Consider the following 18,425-nt stretch of genomic DNA (forward strand, 5'->3'; position numbering starts at 1 on the left):
GCTGAGGGCCATTTGCAGACTGGCAACGCCCCCATTGGGGTGGGAGTCCCCGCTGAGGGGTGTGGCCAGCCTGGGCGAGGACCTGAGGGCCGTTCGCAGGCTGGCCATGACTCCATCGGGGTGAGGGGCCCCACTGGGAGGCATGGCCGGCCTGGGCAAGGGCCTGAGGGCCGTTTGCAGGCTGGCCATGCCCCTATTGGGGTGAGGGTCCCCACTGGGGGGCATGGCCGGCCTGGGCGAGGGGCTGAGGGCTGTCTGCAGGCTGGTCACGCCCCCATTGGGGTAGGGGTCCCCACTGGGGAGCGGGCGGCCCGGCCAAGGGGTCTAGGGAGGTTTGTAGGCCGGCCAGCCCCCTGATGGGGTGGGACTCCCCGCTGGGGAGCGAGCAGCCTGGGTGAGGGCTTAGGGGTGGTTTGCAGGCCAGCCAAGCCCCTGGCTTTGTCCCGAAGGACATCTGGAAGGTCTCTGGAAGGTCTCCTGGTCTAATTAGCATATTACTCTTTTATTAGTATAGATTTTTCTTTAAAAAAGCATTTAATTTTGTTTTAAACATCTTTTTATCCCTTCCAAAGCCATGAACAACTGAGTCATACAACAATATCTATTCCTACTTCAATAATCCAAACAACCAACAAGTCTGATAATCATATAGAAATCAAAAATAGAAAAGCAATTTTCTCATGGATATTCACAAACCCTAGAGATGGGATTTTCCTATTGAAATAGGCAAATTTTTTCCCCTTTAAGTAACTCCCACAGATATTTTACTACAAATGCAAGCAATCACAAAGACTTTAATTGCCATTAATAACTAAAAGGCTAAATTCTGAATGATCAGAGCCAAGAAAAAGCACTTTCTAAATAGGTCTTAAGGGCGATGAGAAAGGAGTAGAGAGTAGTCTTCCCTTATACAAGTAAGTTCACTTAGCAAAATTAAAGAGGTGTAGAGGTGGGGATTCCACAATTCCCTTAATATGCTTATGTGAACTATAAATATGCACTGTGTTCTAAAGTTATTGTGATAAGGATTTCTCTGTTCTCTAAATATATATTCAGGAACTGGTGTGTCAAGGAAGCAATTTGGGAAACACAACTCTCTTACTTACTGTTTTTAAATTAGTATTAAAAATAAGCAATAAAACCATAAAAATCCTAGAAAAAAAACTTAGGCAGCAAAATCTCAGACATCTCTTGTAGCAGTATATTTACAGATACATCTCCTAAGGCAAAGGAAGCTAAGGAGAAAATAAACAAATGGAACTACATCAAAATAAAAAGCTTCTGTTCAGCAAAAGAAACCATCAACAAAACAAAGAGAGCCCCACCGTGAGGAAGAACATATTTAGCAATGACACATCTAATAAAGGGTTAATATCCAAAATACATAAGGAGCTAATACAACTTAACAAAAGGACGACAGACAGTCCAATTGAAAAATGGGCCCTAGCTGGTTTGGCTCAGTGGAAAGAGTGTCAGCCTGCGGACTGAAAGGTCCCAGGTTTGATTCCGGTCAAGGGCATGTACCTTGGTTACAGGCACATCCCCAGTGGTAGGTGTGCAGGAGGCAGCTGATCGATGTTTCTCTCCCATCGATGTTTCTAACTCTCTATCCCTCTCCCTTCCTCTCTGTAAAAAATCAATAAAATATATTTAAAAAAAAAAAAAAGAAAAATGGGCAAAGGACCAAAATAGACACTTCTTCAAAGAGAACATACAGATGGCCAAGAGACATATGAAAAATGCTCAACCATAGCCGGTTTGGCTCGGTGGATACAGCATCCATTGGCCTGCAGACCGAAGGGTCCCAGGTTCAATTCTGGTCAAGGGCACATGCCTAGTTTGCGGGCTCAGTCCAATGTGCAGGAGGCAGCCTATCAATGACTCCCTCTCATCATTGATGTTTCTCTCTCTCTCTCTCTTCCTCTCCCTTCCTCTCTGAAATAATATATGTATTTTTTTAAATGCTCAAAATCACTGATCAGAGAGATGCAAATTAAAATGACATGAGGTATCACCTCACACCTGTCAGAATGGCTACCATCAACAAATCAACAAATGACAAGTGCTGGTGAGGATGTGCAGAAAAAGGAACCCTATACACTGCTGGTTGGAACGCAGGCTGGTGCAGCCACTGTAGAAAACAGTATGGTGTTTCCTCCAAAAATTAAAAATGGAACTCCCATTTAACCCAGTAATCCCACTTCTAGTAATATATCCCAAGAAATCAGAAACACCAATCAGAAAGAATATATGCACCCTTATGTTCATAGCAGCAAAATTACAATAGATTTGGAAATAACCTAAGTGCCCATCAGCAGATGAATGGATTAAAAAACGGTGGTACATCTACACAATGGAATACTATATGCTGCTGTAAAAAAGAAAGGACTCTTACCATTTGCAACAGCATGGAGGGACCTGGAGAGTATCATGCTAAGTGAAATAAGCCAGTCAGAGAAAGACAAGTATCACAGGATTGCACTCATATGTGGAATCTAAGTAACAAAATAAACTGATGAATGGAGTAGACCAGAGACATGGAAGCATGGAACAGAGTGCAGAATCTCAGAGGGAAGGTGGGGGATGGTGGGTGGGTGGAAGATAATCAACCAAAGACCTTGTATGCATACACTGAGTGGCCAGATTATTATGATCTCTGAACGCATAATAATCTGGCCACTCAGTGTATATCCTATAAAATAAAAGACTAATATGCAAATTGTCCCCTCAACCAGGAGTTCCACCAGCAGGCAGGCCGGCCAACTGCCCATGTCCCCTCCCCCTGGCCAGGCTGGCCGGACCCCACCCATGCATGAATTCATGCACCTGGCCTCTAATACACACACACACACACACACACACACACACACACACACACACACACTGAGTGGCCAGATTATTATGCATTCAGAGATCATAATAATGTGCCCACTCAGTGTATATGCATAACCCATAGACACAGACAATAGGGTATGAAGGCCTGGGGCGGGGTGTCCGGGGAGGGGAGAAGGGGGTTAATGGGGGGGGGAGGGGACATATGTAATACTTTCAACAATAAAAGAATTATTTAAAAAATAATAATTAAAAAAAATAAAAGTAAGCAATAAAAAAAGTTGGCCCTGGCTGGGTAGCTCAGCCAGTTAAAGCATCAACCCAATACACCAAGATTGTGGGTTCAATCCCCAGTGAGGACATGTACAAGAATCATGTACATGAACCAATGAACGCAAAAATAAGTTTAACAACAAATCGATGTCTTTCCTCTCCATCTCTCTAAAATTAACAAATAAAAGTGAAAAAATAATAACAAAAGTGAGCAATAAATATTAACATCAAGGTTCATTATTCAAAGATTAACTAAAACTTTTCCTTATAAGAAATACACACACACTATACAGGGAGGGGCAAAAGTAGGTTTAAATAATACAATAATTAATAAATAATATAAGAAAAAATTCTTTCATGTACTCACAACTGTAAAACTACGTTTGCCCCACCTTGTATATTTTAACAATCCTTTTCAAAATATTTACATATGCATATCCTTAAATTAAAAACACCAGCAAACGTACACAAAACACTAACACTTTTTAAAATATTTTTTAGTTTAAAATATTACATACATTAGTACTTAAATCTCCTTTTTTCCCTCCACTGACGTTCCCCCCACCTCTCCTACCCCGTCGCATGCCCACATCCCACCCCCAACCCCCCAGTGTCTTGTGTCCATTGGTGTGCTTATATGCATGCATTCAAGTCCTTTGGTTGACCTATTTCCCTCACTCCCCAACACTCCCCAGCCTTCCTGCTGTAATTTGACAGTCTGTTGGGTGCTTTACTGCCTCTGTATCTATCTTTTTATTTATCAGGTTATAATATTCTTTATTTTCCATAAATGAGTGAGACCATGTGTTATTTTTCTTTCATTGCCTGGCTTATTTCACTTAACATGATGCTCTCCAGGTCCATCCATGCTGCTGCAAACGGTAAGAATTCCTTCTTTTTTATAGCAGTGCAGTATTCCATTGTGTAAATGTACCACAGTTTTTTAATCCACTCATCAGCTGATGGGCACTAAGGCTGTTTCCAAATCTTAGCTATGGTGAATTGTGCTATGAACATAGGGGTGCATATATCCTTTCTGATTCGTGTTTCTGGTTTCTTGGGATATATTCCTAGAAGTGGGATTACTGGGTCAAATGGGATCTCCATTTTTAGTTTTTCTGAGGAAACTCCATACTGTTCTCCACAGTGGCTGCACCAGTCTGCATTCCCACCAGCAGTGCACGAGGGTTCCTCTCCTCCGCATCCTTGCCAGCACTTGTCGTTTGTTGATTTGTTGGTGGTTGCCATTCTGACAGGTATGAGATGGTACCGCACTGTCGTTTTCATTTGCATCTCTCAGATAATTAGTGATTTTGAGCATGTTTCCATGTGTCTCTTGGCCTTCCTTCCATCTTCTTTCGAAAAGATTCTATTCAGGTCCGTTGCCCATTTTTTTATTGGATCATTTATCTTCCTTTTATTAAGTTGTATAAATTCCCTGTAGATGTTGGAGATTAAACCTTTATTAGTGATAACATTTGCAAATATGCTCTCCCAAACAGTGGGCTTTCTTGTTGTTTTGTTGATGGTTTCTTTTGCTGTGCAAAAGCTTTTTATTTTGATGTAGTCCCATTTGTTTATTTTCTCTTTAGCTTCCATTGCCCTAGGAGCAGTATCCGTGAAGAAATTGCTTCAGCATATGTCTGAGATTTCTCTGCCTGTGGATTCCTCTAGTATTTTTATGGTTTCCTGTCTTATGTTTAAGTCCTGTATCCATTTTGAGTTAATTTTTGTGTATGGTGTAAGTTGGTGGTCTAGTTTCATTTTTTTCCATGTATCTGTCCAATTTTCCCAACACCATTTATTGAAGACACTGTCTTGACTCCATTGTATGTCCATGCCTCCTTTGTCAAATATTAATTGAGCATAGTGGTTTGAGTCGATGTCTGGATTCTCTATTCTATTCCATTGGTCTATATGTCTGTTCTTATGCCAGTACCAGGATGTTTTGAGAACAGTGGCTTTGTAGTACAGCTTGAAATCTGGTATTGAGATCCCACCTACTTTGTTCTTCTTTCTCAGGATTGCTGTGGCTATTCGGGGTCTTTTTTTATTCCAGATGAATTTTTGGTGAGTTCTTTCTAGGTCTGTGAAATATGCCGTTGGTATTTTAATAGGGAGTGCATTGAATCTGTAGATTGCTTTGGGTAGTATGGACATTTTAATTATGTTGATTCTCCCAATCCAGGAACATGGTATGTTCTTCCATCTGTTTACATCTTCCTCAATCTCTTTTTTCAGTGTCCTGTAGTTTTCCGCATATAGGTCTTTTACCTCCTTAGTTAAATTTATTCCTAGGTATCTTAATTTTTTTGGTGTGATGGTAAATGGGATTGCTTTTTTAGTCTCTCTTTCTGTAAGTTCACTATTGGTGTATAGAAATGCCATAGTTTTCTTGGCGTTAATTTTGTATCCTGCTACATTGCCGAATTCATTTATTAAGTCTAATAGTTTTTTTTATGGAGTCTTTCTGGTTTTTTTTGTACAATATCATGTCATCTGCAAATAAGGACAGCTTTACTGCTTCTTTTCCAATTCGGGTGCCTTTTATTTCTTCTTCTTGTCTAATTGCAATGGCTAATACTTCCAGTACTATGTCGAACAGGAGTGGTGAGAATGGGCATCCCTGTCTTGTTCCTGTTCTTAGGGGAAATGGTTTTAGTTTTTGTCCATTGAGTATGATGTTAGCTGTGGGTTTATCATATATAGCTTTTATTATATTGAGGTATGATCCTTCTATTCCCACCTTGTTGAGAGTTTTTATCACGAAAGGGTGTTGGATTTTGTCAAATGCTTTTTATGCATCAATTGATATGACTATGTGATTTTTTATCTCTCAATTTTTTGTTTATGTGATGTATCACGTTTATTGATGTGTGGATATTGTACCATCCTTGCATTCCTGGGATAAATCCTACTTGGTCATGGTGTATGATCTTTCTGATATACTGCTGCATCCAATTTGCTAGAATTTTGTTGAGGATTTTGGTATCTACGTTCATGAGGGATATTGGCCTATAATTCTCTTTCATTGTGTTGTCTTTAGCTGGTTTTGGTATTAGGGTGATGCTGGCTTCATAGAATGAGCTTGGAAGTGTTCCTTCCTCTTGAATTTTTTGGAATAGTCTGAGGAGGATAGGTTTTAGTTCTTCCTTGAATGTTTGGTAAAACTCCCCTGTGAAGCCGTCTGGCCCGGGGCTTTTGTTTGCTGGAAGCTTTTTAATGACTGCTTCAATTTCTTCCATAGTTATTGGCCTATTGAGATGTTTAGATTCTTCCTGATTGAGTTTTGGAAGGCTGTATTTTTCTAGGAATATGTCCATTTCCTCCAGGTTGTCCAGTTTGTTGGAATAGAGTTGCTCATAGTATTTTTTAACAATCCTTTGTATTTCGGTGGGGTCTGTTGTTATTTCACCTCTTTCATTTCTGATTTTGTTTATTTGGGTCCTCTCTCTTGGCTTCTTGGTGAGCCTGGCTAGAGGTTCATCAATCTTGTTTATCCTTTCAAAGAACCAGCTCTTGGTTTTGTTGATCTGTTGTATTGTTTTTTTGGTCTCAGTGTTGTTTATCTCCACTCTGATCTTTATTATTTCCCTCCTTCTGCTTACACTGGGCTTTTCTTGTTGCTCTCTAACTCTTTGAGTTGTAGGGTTAGGTAACTTATTACCATTGTTTCTTGTTTTTTGCAGTAGGCTTGTAGAGCTATGAACTTCCCTCTCAAGACTGCTTTTGCTGTGTCCCATAGATTTTGGATTGTTGTGTTTTCATTGTCACTTGTTGCCATGATGGTTTTTATCTCTTCTTTGATCTCTCTGGTAACCCAGGCATTAATAGCATGCTGTTTAGTCTCCATGTGTTTTTTTTTTTTTTTTTTTGGATTGTTTTTATTGTAGTTGATTTCCAGTTTTATGCCACTGTGATCTGAGAAGATGCTTGATATGATTTCTATCTTCTTGAATTTGAAGAGACTTTGCCTATGACCCAACATATGGCCTATCTTTGAAAATGACCCATGCGCACTTGAGAAGAATGTATATTCTGTGGCTTTGGGGTGAAATGTTCTGAAGATGTCAATTAATTCCACCTGGTCTAGTGAGTCATTTAGGATTGATGTTTCTTTGCTGACTTTTTGTTTAGAGGATTTGTCCAATGGTGATAGTGGGGTATTAAAGTCTCCTACTATGATTGTATCGCCATCAATCTCCTCCTTGATATCCTCCAGGAGATTTTTTATGTATTTGGGTGCTCCTGTATTGGGTGAGTATATGTTTACCAGAGTTATTTCTTCTTGTTGGATTGCTCCCTTTAGTATTATGAAGTGGCTTTCCTTATCTCTTGTTATGTCCTTCACTTTGAGACCTAATTTGTCAGATGTAAGTATTGCTACCCCCAGCTTTTTTCTCATTTCCATTCACCTGAAAAACCTTTTTCCATCCCTTCACCCTCAGTCTGTGTGTGTCTTTTTTTCTAAGATGGGTTTCTTGTAGACAGCAGATATATGGGTCGTGTTTTCTTATCCAATCAGTTACCCTATGTCTTTTGATTGGGGCATTTAATCCATTTACATTTAAATTTATTATTGATAGGTACTTACTTGTCGCCATTTTTATTCCTTACCCCTGTGTTCCTTCTTCGCTACCTATTTCTTTTTTTTTCACAGCAGACCCTTTAGCATTTCTTGCATTGCTGGTTTGGTGGTAATAAATTCCCTTAGTCCAGCCGAAACCGGTTTGGCTCAGTGGATAGAGCGTCGGCCTGCGGACTGAGGGGTCCCGGGTTCGATCCCGGTCAAGGGCATGTACCTTGGTTGCGGGCACATCCCCAGTAGGAGGTGTGCAGGAGGCAGCTGATCGATGTTTCTCTCTCATCGATGTTTCTAACTCTCTATCCCTCTCCCTTCCTCTCTGTAAAAAACCAATAAAATATATATTAAAAAAAAAAAAATTCCCTTAGTCCTTTTTTGTCTGTGAACCTCCTGATTTCACCTTCAATTTTGATTGATAGCCTTGCTGGGTACAGTACTCTTGGATTCAGACCCTTCCTTTGCATGATTTTGTATATTTCATTCCATTCCCTTCTGGCCTGATGAGTTTCTGTTGAGAAATCAGTTGCTAGTCTGATGGGGGTTCCTTTGTATGTAACTTTCTGTCTCTCTCTGGCCGCTTTTAATATTCTTACTTTGTCATTGGTGTTTGCCAATTTTATTATAATGTGCCTTGGCGTTGGTCTTTTGGGGTTCATTTTGCTTGGGACTCTGTGAGCTTCTTGGATTTGTGTGGGTTTTTTCTTCCCTATATCAGGGAAGTTTTCTGTCATTATTTCTTCAAACAGGTTTTCTATTCCTTGCTCAGTTTCCTCTCCTTCTGGAACCCCTATTATGTAGATGTTGTTTTGTTTCGTGTTGTCTCCAAGTTCCCTTAGGCTCTCCTCCTGCTTTTTAATTTTTTTTCTAGAAGTTGCTCTACTTGGGTATTTTTTCCTACCTTGTCTTCTAGCTCACTGATGCGGTCCTCTGCTTCTTCTAGTCTACTCTTGATGCTTTCTATTGAGTTCTTTACAGCAGCGATGTCATTTTTCATTTCTTCTTGGTTCTTCTTCATTTCCTCTTGGTTCTTACACATATTGTCAAATTTGTCTTCCATTCTTTTCAGCCACCTTATGACCATTTCTCTGAATTCTTTCTATGGCAGGTTGCTTGCCTCCATTTCATTTACTTCCTTTTCTGTTGATGCCTGCTTTTCTTTCATATGAAGGCTGTTTCTTTGTCTCCCCATGGTCTCTCTTCTCCAGGTGTCTGGTTATGTAGTTCTCTCTCCCCTTTCCATTGTGGAGTGTAGACTTCCTCTGAATCCACGTGTTTGCGGCAATTGGGGACCGGTGTTCTGGGGTTCGCAGCTGTTCGATGGGTGCCGTAGTTGTAGATTTTCAGGCTTCTGATAACATCCACTTTCCCCCTTCAAGATGGCACGGTCTCCAATCCGAGCCGGTAGCTCCGGGAACCCAGCAGCAGTGGGGGCTGCCCAGTCAGGGGAGCCCCATCCAGCAGTCCCCCACCTTCTCCTGGAGTATAGCTGTCCCTTAACTCTCCAACAGACACTCCCGTGCGACCCTCAGCTGTTCTTTCTATCTGCTCCGGGACAAGGCTCGGGACACATCTGTCTATTCCACCGCCATTTTTTCCTCTCAACACTTTAACACTTTTAACATCTCTATAAACATAAAACAACCAACTGAGAGATTAATGGTTACAAATACAAAAGTCAAATACTCATAAAATAAGAGTCAAAGAGAACTGCAATATGAAAACAAGTAATATATTTAAAACAGATGGGCGCTGGTGAAATACATGTGGACAGCTCTACTATGAAGGTGGAGACAGAGGGAACAGAAAAAATTTTTCTCCAAAAGTAGTGTTTAAAGATCAAGACTTTATTCTTAATTGGGGGGAAGAAAACATTTCTAAGCCTTCACATTTTTAAGGTAGTGAATACAACAATTTAATGAGCAAATATAGTTGTTTAAAATATATTTTGTATGCTATTAAATTATTCAAATGACTTTGGATCTCTGGGAGTGTACAAAAAAATATTAGTACTGCCTAAACTTCAATTTTCCCCCAATTTATTTTTGGCAATCTAAATTTAGTTAAATTTTTAATGTAAACTTATTGAAAATGCTCTTATTTAGAGATATCTTTATTATTTATCAATAGAAAAATATAAGCAAAATTAAGTGTCCTTAAACCTTTTTAAATTCAGAATTCATCTCTGAATCTTTCTATTCAGAGTTGTCAGTGCTCATTTTTTGTTGTTGTTGCTATTTGTTTTTAGGGTATCATTCTTTGAATCACCCAAGGTGTCACTGTGATGCAGTAATTCTTAAAGACTATTTCACTCTGGCCTCACTTTCTTGATCTTATCAAAAGGTGTCCATAGAAAGTTTCTGGGGACAAACCAGGACTCATATAATCCTAAAATGGTTTGTGATCCCCAAATTTTTATCAGTCTTTCTTCAATAGTTGAAAACACTATTTCATTAAAAAGATACCATCAGCACTAGTTAGCCCCTTGATACAGGCTACTGAGAGAGAAAGAGAGGCGGGGTGGGGGTTGGGGGAGAACGGATGTCTGTTGTGAAAATAAGGAAGATGTCAGCCGTATTGTTGATTCATCTAATAGCAGGTTTCTATTCATCTCTATTAGTTGGCACATAGTAAGCACTCCATAAAATCAAAGGCAAACTGAATGAAACCCCAACAATCTCCAGTCAGCTTGATAGTGCTGAGATAGTTCAAGTACTTCATTCATTTGCTAAGTGAATATTTCAAACTAAGAGCCAGGCCTCCTGACAGACATTGAGACATAAAAAAAATAAAAAGCAGCCCTTGCCTTTAATTCCAGCAGGAGAAGCAGAGTAGACTACCATAATACAGGGAGAAAAACATCATAGCATCAGCATGCCATCATATGATGAGAATATGTTATGTTCATACAGAAAATTACCTCATCAATTAATGGTTGTGGATATGTCAAGATAGTTTAAAAGATGAGTATTAGCTATTTTGTCTGTGCATGGAGTAGTATCTAAAAGAATGACATTCCAAGGAGAGATACAAATAAAAACTGAAAGGCAAGAGAGTATGGTTAACTACAAGGAACTGCAATATGTTGAAAGAGGTTTTAATAAAGTGTGGCAACAAATGAAGTTGCATAAAGGCTAAGGAGCCTGAGTTTTATCCAGAAGGAACAGAAATCCACTAGACTTGAAGATTTTAAACAAGGGGAGGGCATGATATTTTAAAGAGAGTAGTTAGACAAGAGTATAAAGGGGAACTCCAAAAGTCTAGACTAAAGTCTGCTAGATAGCATAAGCTCCATGAGGACAGGATTTTCCATTTGATTCACTGCTCAATCCCCAGCACTTAGAACAATACCTACCACATATCAAATACCACTAAATATTTTTTGAATGAATGAAGGAAAACCAGCTGAAATACAAGTGCAGTAACCCAAGAAAGAAAAAAAGAGATCGATTTCCGGGTCACGGTTGAGTGTGTTCTGTGGCGGCGGAGCGGGGTGGCCTGCAGGAATGATCACCAAGAACCACAAAGGAGACCTGGGCCTTCGGCTTCCAGAGAAAAACAAGAAGGTGCTGGTGGTTAAAGAACCAAAAACTCAGTTCATGGTTTTGAACAGTAACAGTTATTACACTGAGGTCTGTCCCACCACAGCCATGTCACCCACGAAGAGTGTGATACAAGGGAAGGCACCCGAGACCCCTCTAGTGAAGAAGAAGAAAAAGAAAGAGCACAGCACCGTCTGTGAGGAGCACCTAGAACCTGAGACCACATTCCGTGCCAGGCAGACAGAGAAGTCTCCTAGCCCCAGGACACAGGCTCTTGGTCCATCCGAGTTCCTCAATGGGGAGAAGAAAAAGAGGAGGAAGTCCTCGTGGCCCCTGGCCCTGTCTCCTGGTGTGAGGGAGAAGACCTCCCTGGACCCCAGACAGGTCGAGGAAGTGACCAGAGTTGGCAGAAAGCTCAAAAAACATAAGGAGAAAAAGGCCCAGGAGGCGGCAGCCTTCTCAGTCAGGGACCCTTGGGTCTGTGAGGCTGGGGATGCCCTGCACACATGCTCAGTGGGAAAGGATGACCAGGAACAGGCAGCCTTGGTGCAGAAAAGGAAGCAGGGGGGGCCCAGGGAAGACAACGTGAACAAGAAGAAAAAGAAAACCCACAAGGAGGAAGACACCCCCCCTTGGCCACCCCAAGCCCTCCAGGTCCATGGAGAGCAGCCTTAGGAAAAAATATGCGAAGAAGCCAGTCAAAATTGAGGCTTCAGAATACATCCCAGTAGGAGATGGCCTAAAGGCCCCTGCAAGGAAGAAAATGAAGACCACTAAAAGGGCCGAGGAGCCAGGCACTAAGGAGCCAGCTCTGACGAGGAAGAAAAAGAAGAAGAGGAAGGAGAGCAAAGTAGCAGAACTTTGGAAGGAGGAGCCTGACACAGACTTAGAGGTGGTGCTGGAGAAGAAAGGCAACATGGACAAGGCACACATAGACCAGGTGAGGCAAAAGGTCTTGCAGGAAAAAACTGATCGTGAGTCAGGCAAAACAGAAGCATCTGGAACTCAGACGTGGACAGGAACTCAGTTTGGCCAATGGGATACTGCTGGTTTTGAAAAACGAGGAACGGAAGCTGAAATTTCTCAAACTTATGGGCGGCTTTAAAAATCTGTCCCCTTCATTCGGCTGCACCCCTGACATGACCAGGAGGCACAACATGCGCTGGACAGAATGGCGGCCAGCAGCCTGCAGCAGAGCCTGCAGCAGGACTATGCATGGGCCCTGAGCTGGAAGTATGGCGGGCGCGCCGGCCTCGGCTTCGCCACCTCAAACAAAGTCTTCTATCTCTATCAACAGGAACGCTTCCAAGTCCATCAAGTTTGAAGATTAAGCTCTACTGTCTTGTCTCCCAAGTCAAAACTGCTTTTGTTATTCAGTTACGCAGATGAGAGCCTCTGACCAGTGTCTCAACTTGAGCTCCTGGTAAGGAAGACTCTGGATGTGCTGGACGGCCTGGGTGGGGGCAGCACATGGTTCAGGAGCTGAGAGAACATGCGAGTGGCCAAAATCCACTATTTTCTGTGCTAGCCCTCTGTCCCTGATTGAAGACATCACTGTGTATAAATATCAGCTGTTTGTTGAAGACTTGGTATGTGCCAGACACATACTAATATGTTTTACTTGCATTGACGTATTTAATTTTAATTATGCAATAGGTGCTGTTTTTATCCCCATCTTACAGATGAGGAAACTGAGGTTCAGGGATGAAGTAATAACATTGTCCAGGGTCACCCAGCCACTAAGTGCCAAGTGTACTTTTGTACCTCAAGCCCTACATTCACTGCTCTGGATGTCCCCCTCTGGGACTTTCTCCCAGTATACTCACTGGGGATAAAAAGACCTGATTGAAGGAACAGAAGTCTATTACATGTCTAAATCTCAAACAGGAAGTAGAGTTAGTGATATGTAGAATAACAAGCTCACTTTCCTTTCCCATCTTGGAGTAGCTACAGGCAAGTAAGCATCTGAATTGCCACCAAGCAGGTGTGGCTGCCCCATGCGCCGTGGGGACCATGTCCCAGCCTGAATTCCACAGCCAGCCTCAGAGCTCTAGGTACAGAGACCCTGACCACCTTCTCCCCATTCAGCTAGAATTTTGCTTCCCAAAATACAGGTCCTGATCGGGACATTTTCACATCATTTGGCTGAATGCCTCCTGTACACACCCCTTCAGGCAGGCCTACATGGCCAGGAGAGTCCGTCTCCAATGGCAGGAAGTCCTGATAGAGGGGTTGACCCAGCATCTCACTAGAGAACCGTTCTTTCCTCCCTGCTCCATCAGTGGCTCCTCAGACTGGTGGAGGGATGGCCATAGCAATTCTAGGCAGCTCATCAAGAAACTAGAACATTCCAGAGGAAGATGGAAACCCTGTGGCCCCTGACACGGAGGAAGGTTCTCCTCAGGCCAGCCAGCCAGGAGCAGTGAGGACGGATGCTGGTGGGAGGAACAGGGGCAGAGGTGAGGCAGGCCTGCCAGGGCCCTGGCAAGCAAGCATTGGCCAGGAGCCCTACAACTCTGCCCTGGCCAGTGCTGTTAAGTGGTTAGAGCATCGGTCTGTGCATCAAAAAGTCACGTGTTTGATTTCAGGTCAAGGCCAGGTACTTGGATTTTAGGTTCCATCCCTGGCCCGGTTGGGGAGCATGCAAAGGCAACCAATCTATGTCTCGTTCTCACATCAATGTTTCTCTCTCCCCCACTTCCCTCCCCTCCCCTTCTGTCCCTCCCACGTGCTTCTGTCCCTTCCACTCTCTAAAAAAAAAAAAAATCAATGGAAAATATATTCTTGGGCGTAAAAATCAGCCTTGCTGGGCCAGGCCACACAACAGCAGCTCTGGTGTATGTATGACCCACCTACTCAGATTTCAGAACTAATTCTGTTTGAAGTGTACAGCCTCAATGTAGAAGTAACTTTTTAAGGCACATAATTTGTGATTTTGTTAATTTTTTCATTTAAATAGTATCGTAGTAAAAGTGGTATTGGAAATAGTTTTGTGAAATAAAGGCCACTTGGGGGTGTTTGGGCGATGCAAAAAAAAGAAAGAAAGAAAGAAAAAAAGAACTGAACTAAAGCAATGGGAGACAGATATAGGAAGCATGACTAACTCTGCTAAAAAAGCAATTTTTTTTTACTTGTAAGTATTCAATGTTACCTTTCCCTTCCACTAACGCAGCTCAAAGAGACTAACAATATTGTAAATTCTAAGCTCTGCAAAAAAATCCAAGTTAGTTTACTAAAGAGCTACAAAAATGTCAGAAAACTGTTCCTAGTGGCAATATTAAAGAAATCACAATTATTTAACTTACAGTCAGGACTATAGTTATCCTCCATCTCTGTTGAGGTCAGAAAATTACTTGAGTCAACATTTACCAAGTGTTCAAAATCTTCTTGACAATCAACAAACAATAAGTGCTGGAAAGAATGTGGAATAAAGGAAACCCTCGTGCACTATTAGTGGGAATGTAGATAGATGGGTGCAGTATGGAGTTGCCTCAAACTGCTGGTCAGAATAAAAATGTTGCTACTGTTATGGAAAACCGATGGAGGTGCCTCAATAAATTAAACACAGAAATGCCATATGATCCAGCAATTCCATTTCTTGGTATATATCCCAAGGAATGGAAAGTAGTGACTTGTGCAGATATCTGTACACCTGTGTTCATAGCAGCATTATTCATAATAGCCAAAAGGTGGAAGCAACCCAAGTATCCATCGATGGGTGAATGAATAAACAAAATGTGGCACATACAGACAGTGGAGTATTATTCAGTCATAAAAAAGGCAAGTCTGATACATGCTACAATATGAGTGAACCTTGAGGACATCATGCTAAGTGAAATTTAAAAAAAGGCAAATACTGTATGATTCCATTTATATGAGGTACTTAGAGTAGTCAGATTCATGAAGACAAAGTAAAATGGTGGGTACCAGGGGCTGGAAGGAATCGGGGGGATGGGGAGTTATTATTTAATGGGGACAGTTTCATTTTGGAAGATGAAAAGTGTTCTGGAGATGGATAGCTGGTGATGGTTGCACACTAATGTGTAGTACTTAATGCCACTGAACTGTTCATTAAAATTATGAAAATGGTAAAAAAAAAAATTAAAAATGGAACTTCCTTATGACCCAACGATTCCAATTCTGGGAATTTATCTGAAGAAACCTGAAACAGTAATTCTAAAGAATATATGCACACTTATGTTCATTGCAGCATTATTTACAATAGCCAAGATTGGGAAGCAATCCAAGTGTCCATCAGTAGATGAGTGGATAAAAAAAACCTGTGGTACATTTACACAATGGAATACTAGACTACTACTATTCTTAAAGGGTAAGAAAGAAAGAAATCTTATCCTTTGCAACAGCATGGATGGACCTTGAGAGCATTATGCTAAGCCAGTCAGAGAAAGATAAGTACTATATGATCGCACTCATATGTGGAATCTAATGAACAAAATGAACTAACAAGCAAAAGACAGACAGACTCATAGAGAGCAGGCTGACAGCTGGGGAGGGGGGAGCACTTGGTGGGAATGGTGGAGACATAAAGAAAAAAGAAATACTCATGAACACGGACAACAATGTGGTGATTGTGAGGGTGGGAGGGTGGGAAGGGTGGCTGAAGAAGGGAATAGGGGGGATAAATGGTAATGGACGGAGACTTGGCTTGGGGTGGTGAACACACAGGACAGTGCACAGATGATGTGCTGTAGAATTGTGCACATGAAATCTGTATAATTTTGTTAACCAGTGTCACCCCAATAAATTCAATTAAAAAATAAATAGCCCTAACTGACTCTGCTCAGTGGTTAGAGCGTCAGCCTCGCACCAAAGCGTCAGCCCACACCAGAGTCAAGGTTTTGATTCCTGGTCAAGGGCACACACCCCCTGTCAGGGCCCATGTAGGAGGCAATCTGTTGATGTGTCTTACATCGATGTTTCTTTTTCCTCCTCCTTCCCTCCCTTCCACTCTCTCTGAAAAGCAATGGAAAAAATATCCTCAGGTGAGGATTAGCAAAAATAACTAAATAAAATAAAAATAATATTTAGCAGTGCTATACTAGGTGCTATCAAATACAGTGTTTCTTATCATTTCCAAAATTGTGTGCAGTATCATGACCCCATGATGAAACTGAGGGGCAAAAGGTTAAATACTTTGCCCAAAAACTACACAACTGGTAAAACCAGAAAGCAAACTCCAGAGCCCACATTCTATTTGCTACCCTAAATGATGGTAATGATTTGAATGCCCAAGGATGCCCACGCTGTTTAGAGCTGTGTTGGGCAAACAATGGCCTTCAGACTAAATCTAGCCCTCCAGATGTTTTGTAAATCAAGTATTATTGGAATTCACACCTGTTTGTTTACATACTGCCTATGGCTGCTTTGCTCAGAGTTGATCAGAGACCGTATGGCCCACAAAGCCTAAAGTATTTACTATCTGAGCCTTTACAGAAAAAGTTTGCCAATGTCTGTTTTAGACTATCAATTCAATCAAAGCTTCACTAATTAGGAACATAGATATCAATACATCATGCAAATTAATTTTAATATCTTCATAAACCTGTTTAAAAAGCAGTTTTTGTACTCAGATTACCAGAACTCCCTGTATTTACCCATCACCACTTCATATACTTTCTTGTCATTATTTCTGTGGCTTCTCCACTTGACTGAGAGCAAGCTAGCATCCCTGTTATAATCCCAATACCGAGCATAATGCCTGGGACATAGACATTAAGTAGAAATCTGAATGAATGTCTGAATATAGGCACCTGATTTAAAACAATCAGTCAAGAGTAATGGAGAGATTCAGTACTACAGAAACTTGCTATTCAACATGTGTTCTGTGCAGCAGCAATAGAATACTTGGGAACTTGTTAGAAATGCAAAATTGCAGGCCTCTCCAAAGACCTATAACTACATTTTAACAAGATTCCCAGATCCAAATTTGAAAAGCAGTGCTATACAAAATGGTACTTAATTATATTAAAAGTCATTAGTTTGATTCCCAATATGGGACAGGTCACTATGCATTTGGGAAAAACAACTACAAGACTTTATCCTTACCCTAACCTTGAGCTTCAATATACAAAATAAAGACCTTATATTGACAACTTTAACTTGTTCTTTTATTGGGGGAAGAGAGACATTGTTACTAAAAAAAATAGAACCAAACAGGGGAATTGTTCAAATATTTTGCCTATTCCAAAGACAATGACCAGAAAACATCCATCCTAATTTAAATAAATTATAGAGTATGTGAAAAACTATCTACATAACTGTTTCTATGTCCTGTTTGTTTGGTTACTCCTCATCCCGAGGCTATTTTTCCATTGATTTTTAGGGAGAGTAGAAGAGAGAAGGAAAGACAGAGAGAAATACTGATGTGAGAAACAAATCCATTGGTTGCCTCCTGCACCAGCCAACCAGGGCCCGGGCCAGGGAGCAGCCTGCAACCTAGGTACATGCCCTTGACTGGAAGCAAACCCAGGACCCTCTGGTCCACAGGTTTACGCTCTATCCACTGAGCCAAACCGGCTAGGGCTCTATATCCTGTTACTGATACATGTTCATGAAAACTTTAGTCTTCAAAATATGACAATATCTTGTGGGTTAATAAATTGACTTGTTTTGTTTTGTTGTTTTACTGGAAAAAGAAGAGGGAAGTCAGCACTACTTCCTGCTGCTTATTTTTAAAAACAAAGGCTAAAAAACTATTGGAGCTATGACCTACTCAGACTAAAAACAATCTTTAAAAGTAATTGCTTGCTCTGGCCAGTTTGCTCACAGACTGAAGTGTCCCAGGTTCAATTCTGGTCAAGGGCATGTACCTCGGTTGCAGGCTCGATCCCCGGCCCTGGGCCCTAGTTAGGGTGTGTGCAAGAGGCAACCAATCAATGTGTCTTTCTCACATCAATGTTTCTCTCTCTCTCCCCCTTCCTTCCACTCTCTCTAAAAATCAATGGAAAAACATTCTCGGGTGAGGATTAAAAAAAAATTATAAAGGTAGTTACTTGGTGAATTTGGTGATTTAGGTACAATTACTATCCCTGTTTCACAGAAAAGGAAAGTGAAGCTCATGGAGGGTAATGTAACTTAAGTCAAACAAGTAAATGATAAGGCTAAGATGGTAGTCTTCTACAAGCCCTAATCAGAACTAGTGTTGTATTAATTCTGTACCAGTTCACCAGAACTTC

At 41.2% G+C, this 18,425-nt stretch overlaps 1 protein-coding gene and 1 pseudogene across 3 annotated transcripts in view; one reads left to right on the forward strand and one right to left on the reverse strand.

The window, feature by feature from the left end:
* KAT6A (lysine acetyltransferase 6A) overlaps window positions 1-18,425 on the reverse strand; it is a 132,796-nt gene that overhangs the window by 88,566 nt on the left and 25,805 nt on the right. The gene's annotated exons all lie outside the window — the stretch shown is intronic.
* On the forward strand, window positions 11,194-12,560 carry LOC308243640 (lysine-rich nucleolar protein 1-like; annotated as a pseudogene). Its single transcript has one exon. The product of its transcript is annotated as a lysine-rich nucleolar protein 1-like (transcript).

This window comes from Plecotus auritus, assembly GCF_963455305.1.
Source record: "Plecotus auritus genome assembly, chromosome: 3".
Lineage (NCBI taxonomy): Eukaryota > Metazoa > Chordata > Mammalia > Chiroptera > Vespertilionidae > Plecotus > Plecotus auritus.